Genomic DNA, 5,821 nt, shown 5'->3' on the forward strand with positions numbered 1-5,821 from the left:
TTGGTGTCTGTGTCCTTACCTTAAAATGCAGACATTTCTGCAGGAACATTTCATCATTACTTAGTTTAGACAAACCTTACTGAAATGATGATCATCTCAGAACTTTGGCAAGGCATTCAATCAAGTCCAGTTTGTATGTTGTCACAGGAATGTCATAGATTTTGATGTAGAATCATTAAGGACAGTGTAAACCTGAAGCAGACCTGAACGATATTTGTATTGATGTGAAGAGTCTAGTTAAAATCTCCCAAATGGGAATATGAAACTGAGAGATTGGAAAGTACAAGGGAGATAAAGTAATCTGAGCAACTGTTCAAGTAAGGTGGGAACCAGGTTCCTTCAATCTCTACATTGTATAAAACAACAATCTCTCTTTATACTGTTAGATAGTTCTAGTTTGTGTCATTATTAAGAAAATGGAGGATAATTGTTTCTGGAAAGATCTGGCAGATGTTGACTTTAAAAACTAGTTGTTTTTTAATTTTATGTTTAGAAGGAATATACTGTCACTCTCTTCACATACCAGAAGAGGGCATCAGATCTTATTACAGATAGTTGTAAGCCATCATAAGGTTGCTGGGAATTGAACTCAGGACCTCTGGAAGAATACCCAGTGCTCTTAACCACTGAGCCATCTCTCAGGATTCAAAGGGAGGGACCTTAGATGAAATGCCCTACAATGGGGAGAGGAAACTTGTTGATCCCACCTCCAGCAGAAAGATGGGCATTAAGTGAGGGATGAGGTTGCCATTCCACAGTCAAAACTATGACCCATAATTGTTCCTGTCTGAAAAAACTGAAGGGATGGAAATGGAGATGAGCCTGAGGAAAAGGAGGTCCAGCAACAGGCCCAAAGTTGAATCCAGCTCAAGGGAAGGGCCCAAGGCTTGACATCATTACTGAGGCTATGGGGTGCTCACAAAAAGAGACCTATCATGACTGTCCTTCAAAAGACCCAACAAGAAGCTGAAGTTAGATGCAGATATTTATACCCAACCAATGAACAGAAGCTGCTGACCCATGTAGTTGAATTAGGGAAAAGCTGGAAGAAGCTGAGGAGGAAGACAACCATATAAGAGGACCAGCAGTCTCAATTAACCTAGACCTCCAAGATCTCTCAGACACTGGACCACCAACCAGGCAGCATCCACCAGCTGATATGAGGCCCTCAACACACATACAGCAGAGGACTCCAGGGGGGTCTGGGTTCAGCCAGAGAAGATGCATCTAACCCTCAAGAGACTGGAGGCCCCGGAGTTTAGAGGTCTGGTGGGGTGGGGGGTTGGGGCGGTTGGGATGTGGACATTCTAGTGGAGAGTTAGGGTGGTGGGGTGGAGGTATGGAATGTGGAACCATCAGAGGGTGGAGTAGGAGGGGATAAAACCTGGAGTGTAAAAAAAAGATTAAATAAAAAAAACCTAGTTGTTTTTTATTAGTGAAACTAGTGCAGCTCAGATACAGGCTGTGTCTTTATTACAAAGACATTAATTCTAGACTTTTAAAAATTGTATCTCATAGCATGTATTCCTTCTGAATTCCCGTTCTTGTTAATTGTAAATATAGTTGTTTATACATTAAAATCTCAAGTGCTATATTTTTTAACCAAGTATAAGACAAAGATTTATTTTGCTTCAAAATTTGACAAATTAAAATTAATTAAGATGCAAAAGAAGATGATATTTTTGATCTATTTTCTATTCTATTGTAATTCTTTGAAGATAAGTAAGTGAATACGTTTTAAAGAATATATTGGAAAAAAGAATATATTACAGTATATATTTTTTTACTTCTATCCTTAAGAAAATTTCAAATGTAAATGAAACTAATACAAACTCTATTTTTAAAAAATGTCACACTTCTTTTGCTTCATTCATGTTATACATGGATAAAAAAGTAATTAAAAGGAAAAGAAAAATAGGTCTTGTGAATATTTTAAAATTTAGATAGGAATTCAATTAAATCTGTCTAGAACAAATAGTAAAAAAAAGAAAACCCTACTGCTATTAAGATCAAGACTTTTACATATTCATATTGGCAATGAATAGTTAATTTATAAAGAAGACAGAAATTTTTATTTTTTAAAAATAGTGTATTATAAAATATTCTTCTTTATTGAAATTCACTTTCAGAAATCTGCAGGATTGAATTAGCACAGAAACTGGATACAGAGGTTGCACACTATTGCTTATGTATTACTGATTTTCAGTTTTCCAGACAGGCTTGCAACAGCTCACACAAGACATAAGAAGGCCATATAACCTACATCTCAAAAGTATTTAAAAAATATTTTTAAGTAATATGATAGCATTGAACAAACCAGTGAAGCTGACTTCTTCAGAAAGAAGAGCTAGAGTTTACTGGGGATGAACAACTAGCACCAGGGGGATTAATGTATTTCACTAGCTAGAGAGAATTTAAAGAAGAAGGGTTGGGAGGGAATGAAATCAGTAAAGTATATGTGTCATTAAATGATCTGTCCCCATGGGTCACTAGATCTTAATATTTCTCCCCCTGGGGAAATAGCTACAGGCCTGCCGACCATCTTAGAGCTCTTCCTTCAAAGGGCAAGGGGACTACCTTGTTTATATCACAACCCATTTAGTCACTGTCACAGTGATACAGGGGTGAGGAAGAGGCAGTAAATCTCTGGTGCTTCAGACTGGCTTTGCTAGTGAGTGCCCACGTTGGAGGGAGTTTCGTGTAGCAGTGAAGTCGCCGGCAGATGGAGGAAGGTGCAGAGACAGTACAGGTAAAGGCCATGAACTAGCATTATTTAGCCTTATTCTTCTTGTTCAACCAGGGTGTTTTAGTGGACATATAGTGCTAGAATTCTTTATGGGTTTCTCCATACCCTACTGCTAATTATTGACCATATGTAATTTCTAAAATCTGAGTATATTTAAAGTTGATAGCATCCTTTCCATCCTATTCTTCTTCCAGTTGTTAATCATGACACAGACAATCGAAGCAATGGGTAGAATAAATTGGTAGAACATCTGTGAGTACAAATGTTCTCTGTACTGTCAACATACATTCACCTTCGTCACACTGTCCTCTTAGCGGCTGATGATACAGCCCACTGTTCTGTCCTATGATTTCGCTGGCTATCTCTAAGCCGTGCTAGACAAAGCATCTTGTCCTCTTTCCTATGAAAGCAATGGTTACACTCCCTACCTGTAACAGTCTATCTTTGCCTACTTTCTTCTGAAAGTTATATTGCATGCCAACTCTATTAAATGTAGTAATGGATTTAAGGGCCAGATACAGAATTTGAACAGTAAGAACTTATCATTTCTTGGTTCAGTGCAGCATGAGTGTAATAGAGACTTTATTTTTTATCAAGAGTCACTGAGTCTAAGTAGCCAGAGAGAAAAGCAGTCTATTATGCTGCCTATAACGCTCCACGTGGAAGTAGAAGGAACGTCAAGAAGAAAATGGTGGGAGTCAGAGGAGAGATATGTTAATGACAGACTGGGAGGTAGTAACACTTCTTATTTAGAAGTGCCCAATACACGTGACCATCACGTGAAGTTCTATAATGCCTGACTTCAACTGGAGGCGCATGCTTTCTCCAACTTGAAAAGGGATACCATAGGATAGGAAAGAATAGGTATATGCTAAATGTCTTTTATTTCTGAGCACAGCAGTATATCCTTGGAGGATACTACTGAGGTGCTCTTTCAATGAGAATATCAATATCATGAAGGATTCTGGCTCCTTCGATTATAAAATAATAGAATCCCAGATTTCCTCTGAAAAAGAATTTTTATATGCTAGGATTATTTTGGCTTCCAGGGGACACATCAAATACGAGGACATTTTAACATGTGATGCACAAATATGTATTAAGATGAGCTAACTAATAAGTGCATGCTCTTGTCTCTGACTAATCAAGCCATACGTATAAGGACATGAGCTGTTTCCTCTCATCCCACACTACTTACAGTTCAGTGCTTATTCAGACTTTGTCTTCCTTTAGCATTCCAGTCTCTTTCATTTCAAATAACAATTGGGTCACCACCTGTTCTTTGCTTTCCTAGATGTTTGTTCTTAGTTTGTGTACATCATGGTTCACATCTCTTGCCTTAACCTCTCAGGGACTTTTACAGATGCAGGGGCCCCAAAGAAAAGGATATTTCTCTAGCTGGCCTCAAAATTTGTCATTATCCACATAGTGCAGATGTTGTAGCTGTGAAAACACAAGTGTTCTCAGCACTTCTATGAAAATATTCACCTATATAAAAATGTTGAACATGGTGTCACATCTATTGTTAGTCTAATCCTGAGGAGGTAGAGACAGGCACTGGCCAACCAGACAGGCCCAATGCAGTGAGCTCTATATTCAGTGAGAGAGTCTGTCTGAGGAAAATATCTTGGAAAGTTATTAAGGAAGATACCTGATGATGACCTGTGTGGAGGATCATGTATACTCTATCACACGAACATGAATATTCAACAGATACGAATATATTTGTGAACCATGTTCAAGAAAACATAGTGTTATTTGCCATGATCAAATGAGACTCATAGTTTAGTATATGACAATCAATAAACTTGTTACATCTTATTAACAGAATGAAGCTAAAAAGTAAAATGGCCACCTTAATTGATATAGAAAAGGCATTTATTAAAATTAAATGTTTCTTTCATGATTAAAAGAAACGGTGCACAACTTTGAGCAAAGAAGAAATGCACCATCAACATAATAAAGAGTATTTTTAAAGTTCCAACAACTAATCTGCATGAGGAGAAATTGAGAATTTTTTGTATTGTGGAGTCTGAGATAATTACTCATCTTCCTCCTATTGTTGTAGATAGTGTGGGAAATCTCAGTCAGAACACTGAGTCAGGACAAAGTAAAGGGCACTAAAATTGAAATAACAAAATGCAAATTGCCACTGCTGATGATAAGATAATGTATATTGAAAACCCTAATATTAGATCAAAAAACTAGTAGAAATAACAAATGAACTCATTAAAATTGCAGGAGAGAAAAATCAGCATACAAAATGCAGTAGCATTCTCAAAGAATAGCAGCGACAGCAAAGGTAATTAAGAAAGAAATCCCATTTACAATAACTACATAAGATAAAACACTGAGAAAAGTTTAACCAGAGTTGAGAAATATCTTTGTTTATTAAATGTTCACACAAAGAAACTGAAGAGTACATAGACTGATGAACATCTTGTGTTTATGAATTGAAATGATCAACATTATTAAAATGTACTTGCTAACTCAAAATAATAAACAGATTTAATGAATCTCTTTCAAAAGACCAATGCTACTCCTTATAGAAATAGAAAAAGTATCTCGTTTGTATGCAATCAACCACAAATACCTAAAGCCATGTTGAGCAAGGTGAAGACAGCAGAAAGCACTACACTATCTGACTTCATTGCTACCACAGAGTTATGGGAATCAGTGAAGCATCCTTCAGATAGAAAATCAGGCCCTCAGGTGAATGAAAGAAAGTAGAGGATCAAAAGTAAAATCATCTATCTACCAGTAACTGATTTGAGACAAGGCATCTGAAAACACACATTGGAGAATGTACAGTCTTTTCAATAGTGGTACTAGGAAAACTGGTTGTTCATAAGCAAAAGAACCAAGCCAGATCTCTACCATACTATTAAGATATATTCAAAGTGGATCATAAACGTAAGTATAATACCTAAATTAGGAACCTAGTATAAAGAAACATGGGGAAATACTTTGAAACATTATCAGAGGTAAGGGCATTTAGTTTTTGTGCTTAGAAGCACAGGAAACAAAAGCAAAAGTAGATGTGGAATTACATTAAATCAAAATGCTTTGGGTACC

The sequence above is a fragment of the Rattus norvegicus genome, chromosome 18, assembly GCF_036323735.1.
Source record: "Rattus norvegicus strain BN/NHsdMcwi chromosome 18, GRCr8, whole genome shotgun sequence".
Classification (NCBI taxonomy): domain Eukaryota; kingdom Metazoa; phylum Chordata; class Mammalia; order Rodentia; family Muridae; genus Rattus; species Rattus norvegicus.